Source organism: Oncorhynchus tshawytscha, linkage group LG08, assembly GCF_018296145.1.
Source record: "Oncorhynchus tshawytscha isolate Ot180627B linkage group LG08, Otsh_v2.0, whole genome shotgun sequence".
NCBI lineage: Eukaryota > Metazoa > Chordata > Actinopteri > Salmoniformes > Salmonidae > Oncorhynchus > Oncorhynchus tshawytscha.
The window spans coordinates 61,794,865-61,810,862 of NC_056436.1; the positions used below are offsets into that span (position 1 = coordinate 61,794,865).

The 15,998-nt window shown below is 43.7% G+C and overlaps 1 protein-coding gene across 1 annotated transcript in view; it reads right to left on the reverse strand.

The window, feature by feature from the left end:
• The window catches only part of LOC112255682 (dystrophin-related protein 2-like), a 189,769-nt gene that overhangs the window by 128,106 nt on the left and 45,665 nt on the right, over nucleotides 1-15,998 (reverse strand). The window contains exon 2 of the mRNA XM_042325740.1: nucleotides 14,000-14,132. The gene's annotated coding sequence lies outside the window, so the exon portion shown is untranslated. The remainder of the gene's footprint in view (nucleotides 1-13,999; nucleotides 14,133-15,998) is intronic.

The window sequence follows — 15,998 nt, forward strand, 5'->3', positions numbered from 1 at the left end:
CTTGTTTGTTCAATTTCACAGAGCCACATAACTCCTAGTGCCATCAGGAGCTCCCCCCCCCCAAACCATTACTTTCTCTCTGTGATGCCTACCTAGCATACGCTACACTACACCAAGTAGGCCCAGAAATGTAATTTATACACAGCCATTCAGGTGTGTCACGCCAACCTTCATGGCAGACAGTAAATATCCCACCGCCTGCCGCCGTCATCTTTCTGTTGACAAAGTGAGGAGGGATACGCAGGGGGACTATTTCCCTAAAATGACTGCATTTGATACATTAACATAGATCGTATCACGGCTGTCCTCGCGTCCCGCTTCTCAGCTCAATCACAGACATTAGAGAGACTCAAGGTGAGATGTCGGCCCGGCTGTTATTTTCGACTCCCTCCCCCTGACTATGTGAATAAGGTTTGTCGCATTACATTAGCTATATTCCAACACTTGGCTCCCGCTCAAATACATGATTAACTCTCCCTAAGTAGTGTGGATGTATTGCTGCTTACAGAATATTCTACAGCTAGCCGCTGTGCAGTCCTGTAAATCAGTTTTAGCCACAGCGACAAACATCCAAAGTTCTTTGACGTTCTGTGCCTTCAGAAAGTATTCACAACCCTTGACTTACTCCACATTTTGTTGTGTTCAGCCTGAATTCAAAATGGATTAAATATATATATATATTCTCACCGATCTACACACGATACCACATAATGACAAAGTGAAAACATGTTTGTTTTTCAATCTTTGAAAATGTATTTCAAATGAAATTTAGAAATATCTCATTTGAATAAGTATTCACACCCCTGAGTCAATGTTAGAATCTCCTTTAGTAGCAATTACAGCTGTGAGTCTTTCTGGGTAAGTCTCTAAGAGCTTTGCATACCTGGATTGTACAATATTTGCACATTATTCTTTTAAAAATTCTTCAAGCTGTGTCAAGTTGGTTGTTGATCATTGCTAAACAGCCATTTTCAAGTCAAGCCAATTTAAGTCAAAACTGTAACTAGGCCACTCAGGAATATTCAATATCGTCTTGGTAAGCAACTTTAGTGTATATTTGGCCTTGTGTTTAAGGTTATTGTCCTGCTGAAAGGGGAATTTGTCTCCCAGTGTCTGCTGGAAAGCAGACTGAACCAGGTGTTCCTCTAGGATTTTGTCCCTGCTTAACTCTATTTTGTTAATTTTTTTTTTAAAAACCTCCCTTGTCCTTGCCGATGACAAGCATAACATGATGCAGCCACCACCATGCTTGAAAATGCAAAGAGTGGTACTCAGAAATGTGATGGATTTGCCTCAAATATAACGCTTTGTATTCAAAACATAAAGCTAATTTCTTTCTCACATTTTATGCAGCTTTACTTTAGAGCATTTAAAAAAATATTGTTATTCTTTAGAGGCTTCCTTCTTTTCACTCTGTCATTTAGGTTAGTACTGTGGAGTTTTTTAAAAATGTACCTTTATTTAACTAGGCAAGTCAGTTAAGAACAAATTCTTATTTTCAATGACGGCCTAGGAACAGTGGGTTAACTGCCTGTTCAGGTGCAGAACGAGAGATTTATACCTTGTCAGCTCTGGGATTTGAACTTGCAACCTTTACAGTTAGCTAGTCCAACTCTCTAACCACTAGGCTGCCCTGCCGCCCCAGTAACTACAATGTTGTTGAAATTCACTGCTCAAATGAGGAACCATACAGATAATTGTATGTGTGGGGTACAGAGATGAGGTAGTCATTAAAAAAAACATGTTAAACACTTTTATTGCACACAGAGCGAGTCCATGCAACTTATTATGCAACTTGTTAAGCACATTTTTACTCCGGAACTTATTTAGGCTTGCCTTAACAAAAGGCTTGAATACTTATTGACTCAAAACATTTCAGCATTTCATTTTGTATTAATTTGTAAAAGATTCGAAAAACATTACTCCACTTTGACATTATGAGAAATTGTGTGAAGGCCAAACCTAAATGGAATCCATTTTAAATTCAGGCTGTAACACAACAAAATGTGGGAAAAGTCAGGGGTTGTGAATACTTTCTGAATACACTGTAAATAAGACTTGGTTCTGTGACTTCAGCGAAATAACAGAATGCTATCCGCAGTCTTTCCAAAACAGTTGAGCACTTCTTCAAGCTCCTTTATCATTTATCATTTTACCAGCCAATATAGAATAATATTGAGTCATACTTGTGCTTGAGACCCTTGCTAAACCCTTCGCATCCCTAAAGACTGTGTTGCTTATGGTCAAGTACCTCAGCTAATGAAGCGTGGCGCAGACGGTGTGTGTCAAAACAGTAACAGGTTCAATCCAGCGGATAATTCCATTCGTTCATTAGTTCCACCCCGGAGGGCTGAGACACGCCTGACCACCTGACAAATCAAATCCAAAAATGACGATGAAGAGATTCATAAATATGACAAGCTGTGGAACACACACACACACATAGCTAACCACACACATAAACACACAAACACACTGACGAAACCTCAGTTTCTCACAAAGAGAAAACACATGCTAAAATCCTCATTGACTGCTAGCAACGTCCTTCACTGCAAAGACCCCTCCAGCAATGAAGTCTTCTCCCGAGCAGTATCTGGCACCATAAGGGATTAGTTCCTGGCTAAGGAATGGCAATTTGGTGGTGTTCTTAGAGAGCGGAGGGTGGACCTTGTTTCCAATCCCTCCTTGACAATTATTCAGCACTCCCTGGGATTAGGAATCAGGTGCTAAGCCTGCTGGGAAACCTGGCGAATGTGAATAAACTCTCTGCCTTCGGCTGTGACATACAGCAACACTCCTACCACATACACACAACACTGACCAAACATCCAACACACACACTGACAGACACACACACACCACTGATCACATTTCCAACACAACACACACTGATGAATGACTTCACACTTCCCCTACTCTCCGTCACACACTCACACAATCACACAATCACACACACACACACACACACACACACACACACACACACACACACACACACACACACACACACACACACACACACACACACACACACACACACACACACACACACACACCACAGCAGTTCTACAATGAAGGTGCTGAGAAAGCATCATTCATCCTGGCTCGTCGAGCCCTTATGATGATGGGCTCCCCAATGTGTTTCAGCCATATCAACTTACATTAACCAACGCTGCCAGATTCACGTTTGAAAATGCTCTATCCGCATCAGCAGGCAGAATAGAAACACATATTACTTTTCATTGATGACACACTACACTACATCCACTGTAGTTACGCAATTATGATCTAATTTATTTTAACGCTATTCAAGGTTCTTGTCTCGATGCTCGATTTCAAAAGGATGATCAATTTACTCCAATTAAACAAGACAGGGTTGGGCCCAGAGCTGTACTATACTGCAGGCTATCCCTGCTCGTAAGCAAGACAAATGTCTTGCTACTCCCAGCTTCGATACAACAGGACACTTAAGGAGTTCAGTACGACATCCATACTCTCAGTAATATGATAAGAGTAAATTAACTAGTTATTGGACGAGTTATGTCACACATCAATATTCTCAGTAATATGTCAATTACCTAGATATGTCACAAATGCAGTTAACAAAGGTATATGGAGATGTCTGCTCTTGTAACGTTCGTCGTTAAGGGTAGACCAAGGCTCAGTGTGATTGAAGTTCATCATATTTTATTCAAATGTGAACCAGCAAAAAAAAAACAAAAAAAACAATACAATGACCGAAAAGCTTCATCGTGCAAAAATACATGCAACCAAACAAAGATCCCACAACAAAGGTGGGAAAACGGGCTGCCTAAGTATGACCCCCAATCAGAGACAACCATAGACAGCTGCCTCTGATTGGGAACCATACTAGGCCAACAAAGAAAAAGAAAACATAGATGTACAAAAACTAGAGTACCCACCCTAGTCACACCCCTACCTAACCAAAATATAAAGAATAAACAGGGATCTCTAAGGTCAGGGTGTGACAGCTCTACTCAAAATGACAACCAACTGACTGCAGCATTACCGCAAAAATGGAAGAAGTAAGTGGAAGGGGGAGAAGGTAGGGAACTTGTCTGTCGGCCCTGCATTAAAGACCAAAATTGGCTAAAGAAAATTGTTATAAATAAAAAGTATACCAGTTTAATTTAAGGACCATAAAATTGACAGCTGCGCCATAAAAGTTGGGAGGAGATGTTCAATGTACCATTTCCATGGCACATGGTTTATGAACTGATACGCAAAACAACGCCAGATTCAAAACGTACAGTTTTTCTCTTTTAATTATTATACAAAATTCTTGCAACCCATAAAATGTTATATATAAGGGGAATACAACCATCCCGGCTCTGCAGACTTTGGTGTGAAGAGACAAAATCCTTAGATCGCTAATTTTTGGTACTGCCCATATGTAGATTTTTTTTGGTACTGCCCAAATGTAGTTTATTTTTGGTACTGCCCATATGTAGTTTATTTTTGGTACTGCCCATATGTCGATCATTTTTGGTACTGCCCATATGTAGTTTATTTTTGGTACTGCCCGTATGCAGTTTATTTTTCGTACTGCCCATATGTATCTTATTATTGGTACTGCCCATATGTCGATCATTTTTGGTACTGCCCATATTTTGTTTATTTTTGGTACTGCCCATACAGTATGTAGTTTATTTTTGGTACTGCCCATATGTAGTTTATTTTTGGTACTGCCCATATGTATCTTATTATTGGTACTGCCCATATGTCGATCATTTTTGGTACTGCCCATATATAGTTTATTTTTGGTACTGCCCATACAGTATGTAGCTTATTTTTGGTACTGCCCATATGTAGTTTATTTTTGGTACTGCCCATATGTAGTTTATTTTTGGTACTGCCCATATGTAGTTTATTTTTGGTACTGCCCAAATGTAGTTTATTTTTGGTACTGCCCAAATGTAGTTTATTTTTGGTACTGCCCATATGAGTTTATTTTTGGTACTGCCCATATGTAGTTTATTTTTGGTACTGCCCATATGTCGATCATTTTTGGTACTGCCCATATGTAGTTTATTTTTGGTACTGCCCATATGTGTCTTATTTTTGGTACTGCCCATATGTCGATCATTTTTGGTACTGCCCATATGTCGATCAATTTTGGTACTGCCCATATATAGTTTATTTTTGGTACTGCCCATAGAGTATGTAGTTTATTATTGGTACTGCCCATATGTAGTTTATTTTTGGTACCGCCCATATGTATCTTATTTTTGGTACTGCCCATATGTCGATCATTTTTGGTACTGCCCATATGTAGTTTATTTTTGGAATTGCCCACATGTAGATCATTTTCGGTACTGCCCATATGTCAATCATTTTTGTTGCAGGTTCAGGTAGTGACTCCCCGGGGATTTCAGTGGAACAAGTTGTTGCAGTGGGGAGAGGAGGGAAGAGACAGAGAATCACAGTGAGGCTAAATTCACTGGTATACAGTATGGTCTGTCTCCTGAGGTAAATCCATACAGCGAATCCTGGCTAAGGCATCCATTTTGGACACTTCAGATTGGATAAAATAACTGTCTTGAACTTACCCAGGCCTTCCTAATCATGGCTATGTGTCAGAACATATTTTTACTTTATTTAATGGTGAAAAATAAATCCTTTTGATCACTGTATTGGCTAAATGAGAAAGATATGAAATGAATTTAATTTGCAGGAGGGCAGAAGAAAGGAGGGATGTTTCCTGAAGGAGGAATTGGAGCAAGCATCTGTCTCTAAACTAGAAAATGTCAAGTCCTGTTAATCTTATCTGAACGCCTGCCTGCTGACATGGATTTAATTTCACACAGGCGTACACAGGCTGACGTGTGTGAGTGAACACAAGGGCGCCCATAAGCAACACGGGAAACATTTCTCAGCTCAGACAAATGTTGTGTGGTTGATAACTTAACAGACACACATCCATCGGCATCCCCCAAACACACACACTCACACACACGCTTCCACATAAACACAAACACCAACACATGCATCACATTTGACCCCCATAACAAACACATACTGACACTCTCTCTCACTCTCTCTTTCTTTCTCTCCTTCTCTCTCACACATACATATACACACACAGGCACGTGCACAGATAGGGCTCAACCAGTGTGTTTATTTTGATCACCTGCCCCCCACCCCCCAAAAAGGTCTGTGCACAGCCCTGCACACACACACACACACAATGTTCACTGGGGGAGAGTGAATAAATGGCAGGTGTTCCATGGAGAGCTCAACATTCACAGTCTGTTCCCTGCCATCACCATGCTCACCCTCATGCCCACCCCCATCCCCATCCCACTGGATTAAAAGCCAGCCTCTAGAGCAGAGGAGACAATAGAGATAAGCCTGGATGCTAACTGAAGGAAGAAGCACAGAGAGGAAGGATGGGAAGGCCAGTAGGAACCGGGGAGGGCACTGGCGGGGAGACAACGCCACATTAGCTCATCTTCAGGCCCGCTGCGCTCCACTAGGCATCCAGAGGAGTGCACATGCACTGGGGCCGCTGGCTCCTATAATGGAGTGAGAGAGGGGAGATGAGGTGGGAGGAGGAGCAGAGGGGAGAGGCATGTAAAGCAGAAAACTCCTCTGAGACATTCTGGTGTAGGGTTGTAGTGAGTGACTTTGGGGACATAGAGAATGGGTGACTGGGTGTTTTCAGATGGTGGGTGTGAGTTACGGGTCAGTGGAGGATGATGACAATGGTGGTGAGAGTGTCACCGTCTATAAATGGACAATCAGAGATTCTGTGGTCTGACGTTTTCTAGGTCCTCTACAAAGTGATTTGAATCATCTCATTTGATTGTCCTACGTATCTACCCTCGTAGCCATGTCTCCCTCAGAAAAGAGAATTGTGCACCTGGTCTCCCTCAGAAAAGAGAATTGGACTACCTGGTTTAAATATATGGCTAAATAAAAAATAATATCATGTCAAATCAGTATGTCTAGAGTACTCTGAATGTCACAAAAAAATACACATTTCTGTCATTCAACATAAGACATGTGTTATGATATGGTAGTTATAGAAAAAACGGTGATTAAAAGGTCTCGGTTGAAGCCAAGACTAGTGAAAAGGAAGCTTGGAGGCGACAGGAAAGGCTTGATAAGAAGCATTATGTACAGTATATGTATATCTTTAGAGATTAGTTTATGATTGTTAGCATTAGCAAGGTTAGCATTAGTATGGGAGGTTAGAATTAGCATGAGAGGTTAGCATTAGCATGAGAGGTTAGCATTAGCATAGGAGGTTAGCAATAGCATGGGAGGTTAGCATTAGCATGAGAGGTTAGCATTAGCATGAGAGGTTAGCATTAGCATGAGAATACCGGCAGAAGGACTGCCATACTGTATTAGCTCCCTCTAAAGTAAACAGTTGGCTCTGAACATTCTGTGACACAGGAGCCTAGGGACATATGCACGCACACACATAAAACACACACACCGACAGAACACAAACGCACACACATAACACACACTTTAACACTCATCATATGCTGCTGCTAATCTGTTCAATATTTTACTATTTTTATCATCTATCCTGATGCCTAGTCACTTTACCCTGCCTTCATGTACGTACAGTATCTACCTTAAATACTTAATTCCCCTGCACATTGATCTAGTACTGGTACCAGTACCAGTTCAACAAATCAAAATATGTTTGAGATTTGAGATTTTTCAAAGTAGCCACCCTTTGCCTTGATGACAGCTTTGCACACTCTTGGCATTCTCTCAACCAGCTTCCCAGGAATGCTTTTCAAACAGTCTTGAAGGAGTACCAACATATGATGAGCACTTGTTGGCTGCTTTCCCTTCACTCTGCGGTCAAACTCATCCCAAACCATCTCAATTTGGTTGAGTTTTGGTGATTGTGGAGGCCAGGTCATCTGATGGAGCACTCCATCACTCTCCTTCTTGGTCAAATAGCCCTTACACAGGCTGGAGATGTGTTGTAACCCCGGATCTTCCTTTCCTGTGGCGGTCCTCATGAGAGCCAGTTTCATCATAGTGCTTGATGGTTTTTGCAACTGCACTTGAATAAACTTGAATAAAGTTCTTGAAATGTTCCATATTGACTGACCTTCATGTCTTAAAGTAATGATGGACTGTCGTTTCCCTTTGCTTGTTTTTGCTGTTCTTGCCATAATATGGACTTGGTCTTTTACCAAATAGGGCTATCTTCTGTATACCACCCCTACCTTGTCACAACACAACTGATTGGCTCAAACACACACCTGTTAATTGAAATGCATTCCAGGTGACTACCTCATGAAGCTGGTTGAGAGAATGCCAAGCGTGTGCAAAGCTGGCATCAAGGCAAAGGGTTGCTACTTTGAAGAATCTCAAATATAAAATATATTTTGATTTTTTTGAACACTTTTTTGATTACTACATGATTTCATATGTGTTATTTCATAGTTTTGATGTCTTCACTACTATTCTACAATGTAGAATATAAATAGTAAAAATATAGAAAAGCCCTTGAAAGAGTAGGTGTGTCCAAACTTTTGACTGGTACTGTTTTTAATTAAAATTTTTTGGAAGGAAACGTATTTCACTAATTTTATGATTAATTATAGGTCATATTTCATAGAAATCAGGAAACAACAGACAGTTCCTTTAAGAGAGAGTAATATCATCTGTCTTGCACACCAACTAATTAAGGCATTGCCTTATGGCACACAGCTGAGGAGAAGTAGTGTTTCATGCCCATTTGTATCAACAACATGGAAGCGCACGGAACTAAACTTCCAACCTAAACAGGCCTTTGTCAATCTCCCGTCCAGAGTTCTAAAGCAACCTAGATAAGGGGAGAGGAGAGAGAGAGCGGGAGACGCAATCTCACTGCTGTGTACTTCTTGGCAAAGTACAGCAAGCTCTCCTCAAATGTCTCATAGCAAGATAAGATTCTAAAAGGCTGCGACTCCAGAGGCGGTTCTGGAGCATCGAGGCAGCATCCCCCCGCCCGGCCATTCCGACTGAGCGTGCCAGAACCAGAGTCTGTGAAGCTAAGACTGTGATGTGCTGCCAGCCTGCCAGCCCTGGGTATAAAGGGGCATGGGCTGCTACCCCAGCTGCGTCGCCAAGGCAAAGTCCCCACCGCCTCATAGTCTCTTACACAATACCCCAGAACCTAGCTAACACCCTGTATTTACCATTCTCCCTAACACTGAGAATAGTTGTGCTGCTCTGCTTCTGGGCTCTACAAGCTGGTGCTCTCTAATTTACAGCCAGAGATAAGGGCAGGTGGGAGGATATTACTTGTGGGTAGAAACTGATTGAATTGGCTCCAGCAGGTCAAACATACCTAAATGACGGCACACCCGGAACTGAGCAGACGTAGTTATCTACCTCAGAGGAGAAGCCATGGCTTGTCTGATAAGGCCAGGAACATGAAGGGAGTCAGACTGACTGACCGCTGGCTGAGTGTGTGTGGTGGTGGATGAAAATGATTAAATGCATTGTGTGTTGCAGGTCTAGGGGCGGGAGGGGGGAGAGTGGGGAGGGAGACAAGGTCATGATCATGTGAGCCCGTACAATATGTGGGAAGGAGAGTAAACAAATCCACACAGATATGATCCTCAGCTGGGGCATTTAAAGGGCCTGTGATGGAAGGAGGAAGGAGGTGGAGACAGACAGACAGGTCTTCATATAACATATTTTCTATCAAACATTTTAAAACTTTTTCCATTTCAGTCACAGTTCTGGAGAAACAACATAGGATCCACAGTGCTACTGTCTGCTACTGTCTGTAAGCAAACAGTTAGCACACTGCAGACCTGACAATAAGACCTAGGAATGGCTGTCATGAGCCCTGTGCTCACCCCCTACTTTGACTGGCACTTGTGTGTTACAGTCGTTGCTATGCTTCACAGTCGAGGCCAACATTTCATATGGAAAATTGGTTTAGCATCATGCTTTTCTTCCCATCTCAAAGGGGCCTTTGAAATGTTATTGGTGAGTGTGACATTGGTGAGTTTCTCAGGTGACACCTGGAGACTGAATGAAACGTCTTTCTGTTCGGTTGACTTTGAACAAGACAACATCACTGCTTTGATCAGGCCTCCAGGGAACCCAGTAACCCAGGTCCTGTGTCACATGCTTGGCTTGAGAAATCACCTCTCTCTGTCTGTCTGTCTGGCTCTCTCTTTCCTACTCTCTCCTTCTCACTCTGGATCTCTCCCTCGCTCTCTGGCTCTCTCCCTCTCTGTTTCTCTCTCTCTCTCTCTCTCTCTGTATCTGACTGTTTCCCTCTTTCTCCCTCCCCCTCAGCATCTATCTCCCTCTCTCTGTATCTAAAGTTGAAGTCAGAAGTTTACATACACCTTAGCCAAATACATTTAAACTCAGTTTTTCACAATTCCTGGCATTTAATCCAAGTAAAAATTCCCTGTCTTAAGTCAGTTAGGATCACCACTTTATTTTAAAAATGTGAAATGTCAGAATAATAGTAGAGAGTGATTTATTTCAGCTTTTATTTCTTTCATCACATTCCCAGTGGGTCAGCAGTTTACATACACTCATTTACTGTAGCATTGCCTTTAAATTGTTTAACTTGGGTCAAACATTTCGGGTAGCCTTCCACAAGCTTCCCACAATAAGCTGGGTGAATTTTGGCCAATTCCTCCTGACAGAGCTGGTATAACTGAGCCAGGGTTGTAGGCCTCCTTGCTCGCACACACTATTTCAGTTCTGCCCACAAATCCTCTATAGGATTGAGGTCAGGGCTTTGTGATGGCCACTCCAATACCTTGACTTTGTTGTCCTTAAGCCATTTTGCCACAACTTTGGAAGTATGCTTTGGTCATTGTCCATTTGGAAGACCCATTTGCGACCACGCTTTCTTTACCTTCCTGACTGATGTCTTGAGACGTTGCTTCAATATATCCACATGATTTTCCTTCCACATGATGACATCTATTTTGTGAAGTACACCAGTCCCTCCTGCAGCAAAGCACCCCCACAACATGATGCTGCCACCCCTGTGCTTCACGGTTGGGATGGTGTTCTTTGGCTTAAAGCATCCCCCTTTTCCCTCCAAACATAACAATGGTCATTACGGCCAAACAGTTCTATTTTTGTTTCATCAGAACAGAGGACATTTCTCCAAAAAGTGGACTTTCAGGTTAAGTCGATATAGGACTAGTTTTTTAAATTTTATTTATTTTACCTTTATTTTACTAGGCAAGTCAGTTAAGAACAAATTCTTATTTTCAATGACGGCCTAGGAACTGTGGGTTAACTGCCTATTCAGGGGCAGAACGACAGATTTGTACCTTGTCAGCTCGGGGATTCGAACTTGCAATCTTTCGGTTACTAGTCCAACACTCTAACCACTAGGCTACCCTACTGTGGATATAGATACTTTCATACCCGTTTCCTCCAGCATCTTCACAAGGTCCTTTGCTTTCGTTCTGAGATTGATTTGCACTTTTCCCACCAAAGTACATTCATCTCTAGGAGACAGAACTTGTCTCCTTCCTGAGCGGTGTGACGGCTGTGTGTGTCACGGGCGTCTGAAGAAGAGGACCAAGGTGCAGCGTGGTGACCATACATTTATTTAAGATAAACGCCGCCAAGAACACAACCGTGACGCTCAATAGGGCTAAGTGCCTCAAACAAAGTTAACTAACCACAATCATAGGTGGGGAAAAAGGGCTGCCTAAGTATGGTTCCGGATCAGAGACAACGATAGACAGCTGTCCCTGATTGAGAACCATACCCGGGCAAAACAAAGAAATAAAAAACATAGAAAATAGAACATAGAATGCCCACCCCACATCACACCCTGACCTAACCAAATAGAGGAATAAAACGTCTCTCTAAGGTCAGGACGTGACAGTGTGGTCCCATTGGTGTTTAAAATGGGGAATTAGTGTTTGTACAGATGAACGTGGTACCTTCAGGTATGTGGAAATTGCTCTCAAGGATGAACCAGACTTGTAACCCTGGCTTACTGGGGCTCTCTCATGCCGTCCCTGGAAGGGGTGCGTCACCTGAGTGGGTTGATTCACTGATGTGGTCATCCTGTCTGGGTTGGCGCCCCCCTTGGGTTGTGCCATGGCGGAGATCTTTGTGGGCTATACTCGGCCCTGTCTCAGGATGGTAAGTTGGTGGTTGAAGATATCCCTCTAGTGGTGTGGGGGCTGTGCTTTGGCAAAGTGGGTGGGGTTATATCCTTCCTGTTTGGCCCTGTCCGGGGTGTCCTCGGATGGGTCCACAGTGTCTCCTGACCCCTCCTGTCTCAGCCTCCAGTATTTATGCTGCAGTAGTTTATGTGTCGGGGGCTAGGGTCAGTTTGTTATATCTGGAGTACTTCTCCTGTCCTATTCGGTGTCCTGTGTGAATCTAAGTATGCGTTCTCTAATTCTCTCCTTCTCTCTCTCGGAGGACCTGAGCCCTAGGACCATGCCCCAGGATTACCTGACATGATGACTCCTTGCTGTCCCCAGTCCACCTGGCCGTGCTGCTGCTCCAGTTTCAACTGTTCTGCCTTCTTATTATTCGAACATGCTGATCATTTATGAACATTTGAACATCTTGGCCATGTTCTGTTATAATCTCCACCCGGCACAGCCAGAAGAGGACTGGCCACCCCACATATGCTCTCTCTAATTCTCTCTTTTTTTCTCTCTCTCGGAGGACCTGAGCCCTAGGACCATGCCCCAGGACTACCTGACATGATTACTCCTTGCTGTCCCCAGTCCATCTGACCGTGCTGCTGCTCCAGTTTCAACTGTTCTGCCTTATTATTATACGACCATGCTGGTCATTTATGAACATTTGAACATCTTGGCCATGTTCTGTTATAATCTTCACCCGGCACAGCCAGAAGAGGACTGGCCACCCCACATAGCCTGGTTCCTCTCTAGGTTTCTTCCTAGGTTTTGGCCTTTCTAGGGAGTTTTTCCTAGCCACCGTGCTTCTACACCTGCATTGCTTGATGTTTGGGGTTTTAGGCTGGGTTTCTGTACAGCACTTTGAGATATCAGCTGATGTACGAAGGGCTATATAAATACATTTGATTTGATTTTGATTTGGAGGTCTTGGCTGATTTCTTTTGATTTTCCCATGATGTCAAGCTAAGAGGCACTGAGTTTGAAGGTAGGCCTTGAAATACATCCACAGCTACACCTCCAATTGACTCAAATGATGTCAGTTAGCCTATCAGAAGCTTCTAAAGCCATGACATCATTTTCTGGACATCATCAAGCTGTTTAAAGGCACAGTCAACTTAGTGTATGTAAACTTCTGACCCACTGGAATTGTGATACAGTGAATTATAAGTGAAATCATCTGTCTGTAAACAATTGTTGGAAAAACTACTTGTGTCAAGCACAAAGTAGATGTCCTAACCAACTTGCCAAAACTATAGTTTGTTAACAAGAAATTTGTGGAGTGGTTGAAAAACAAGTTTTAAATACTCCAACCTAAGTGTATGTAAACTTCCGACCTCAACTGTATTTCCCTCTCTCTGTATCTCCCTCTCTCTGTATCTATCACCTTCTCTCTGTATTTATCTCCCTCTCTCTGTATCTATCTCCCTCTTTCTGTAACTATAGTATCTCCCTCTCCCTCTCTCTCTGTATCTATCTCCCTCCTCTCCCTCTCTCTATCTCCCTCTCCATCTCCCTCTCCCTCTCTCTCTGTATCTATCTCAATCTCCATCTCTCTATCTCCCTCTCTCTCGCTCTTTCTCTCTCCCCAATTCAATTGGCTTCATTGGCATATGAAACATATGTTAACATTGCCTAAGCAAGTGAAATAGGTAACAAACAAAAGTGAAATAAACAACAACAAAAAATGACAGTAAACATTACACTCACAAAAGTTTCAAAGGAATAGAGACATTTCAAATGTCATATTATGGCTATGCATTATGTCTCTGTCTCTCTCTAAACATCATGAGAGGATAGGACTTAGATCTACAATCTCTCCACCACCAAAGAAATTAAGTCGGTCACTAGTGATAAATTACCCAGTGGTGAAGACGTGATTGACGTAGCTGCAGATTCAGCGTCTCTGTGGAATTGGGTCAACACGTCTCTTCCCAGAGGTGGGCCAGTCGCTGGTGTCCAATGGTGCTCTCCTTCTCTCCTCGGAGGAGGGACCTATGGAGGGAAGTGAGGAGGGTGAGAGAGTGACAGAGATAGAGAACGGGAGAGCGAGAGAGAGAGACCTTGATTTTGGACAAAATGACCTGAATGGACTATCACTAGCATGGACTATCAACAAAAAAAACTTTGAACAAACCAAAACCTGCAGAAGATACACCCCGGAACCTGGAAATACCATCCAACACAACACTGGGTGAGTAATGTTCAGCCAAAAAGTAAAAGACAATAATCTTGTGTAATTGTGTTACATAAAGCTTAATAAACAAGGCTCCTAAACTACCAAGTTGCTAGGAAAGAAACTGACCTGGCTGCAACTTCAATCAGCACTGAAGTTTGAAGTGAGAGGTGTGAAAAAACTCTTGAGTCTAACAATGGCAGGAGAGTTCCACAGACCAGCACAACAACCCCCACCCCCCCGGAAGGTGGAGATTGACGGCTGTCTGAGAGAGCTGTCTGCTCTATGGACTGAGGTGAGAGAACGTAAAGAGGGACACATGGCACTGAATGAAGAGGTGAGAAAGCTGAGGTGTGACAGAGAGCAGGACAATCCCCCAGACAAGCCAGCAGAACAGCCCACCTCAGACCTGGACCACAACACCACAATAGGACAGACAACACAGGATCCCCCAGCCACATCATAATTCACACAGGCACAAATGACCTGAGTGCCCAGCAGGAAAGGGTGGCAACAACACTCAATGTAGTGATTGAAAAAGTTTATTCCACTTTCCCCAACGCACAAGCGGTTATCTCCACCCTGCTACCACGATAATACTTTCCCCCTGCCACCATACAGCGGGTGACCACCATACAGCGGGTGACCACCATACAGCGGGTGACCACCATACAGCGGGTGACCACCATACAGCGGGTGACCACCATACAGCGGGTGACCACCATACAGCCACCATACAGGGGTGACCACCATACAGCGGGTGACCACCATGCAGCGGGTGACCACCATGCAGCAGGTGACCCCCATGCAGCGGGTGACCACCATACAGCGGGTGACCACCATGCAGCGGGTGACCACCATACAGCGGGTGACCCCCATGCAGCGGGTGACCACCATGCAGCAGGTGACCCCCATGCAGCGGGTGACCACCATACAGCGGGTGACCACCATGCAGCGGGTGACCACCATACAGCAGGTGACCCCCATGCAGCGGGTGACCACCATACAGCGGGTGACCACCATGCAGCGGGTGACCACCATAGAGCGGGTGACCACCATGCAGTGGGTGAATGCAAGCATTTTGTGAGACTGTTCCTCAAAACCAAATGTCTACCTGGCCCAGCACTCCACCCTGGCCTTTACGACCAGGTCCTCACCTACAAGGCAGCAATCCTAACTTTTGCCAGGACCGTGAAGGACATCACCCTCAACCGTAGCCCCAGCACCTCACACAGGAGCCACAGAGCAACGGACACCCCGCCCAGACCAGCGAGACACCCTACCAGACCTGCAAGAGACCCTCCCGAATTATCTGCACCGAGAGAACCCACACCAAGAGGACCTACACTCTAAATTTACAAACGGACAATCTGACAGCACAGTTGCAGTCCCCAACGCTCTGGATAACATAACAGCCTAACCAGCTCTGCTAGGGTGAGTAATGTTCAGTGAGCTGTTCTCTCATTTGTGTCTGGAAGTAGCTAGCAGGTTAGGTGGATGCTTGACTGCTGTTAGTACAGAACACTCGGATCAACCCTTAAAGAGATGGGTGGGGGTAAAGCTTAAGAGGGTGTGAATGATGCTGAATGGGTGTAGACAAAGAAGGGCTTTCTAGTAGTAGTACAAAAATATTCAAAGGCCATTTTCTCAAAAGTGAGTTTACAAGTTGATCAACTTTCGAAGCA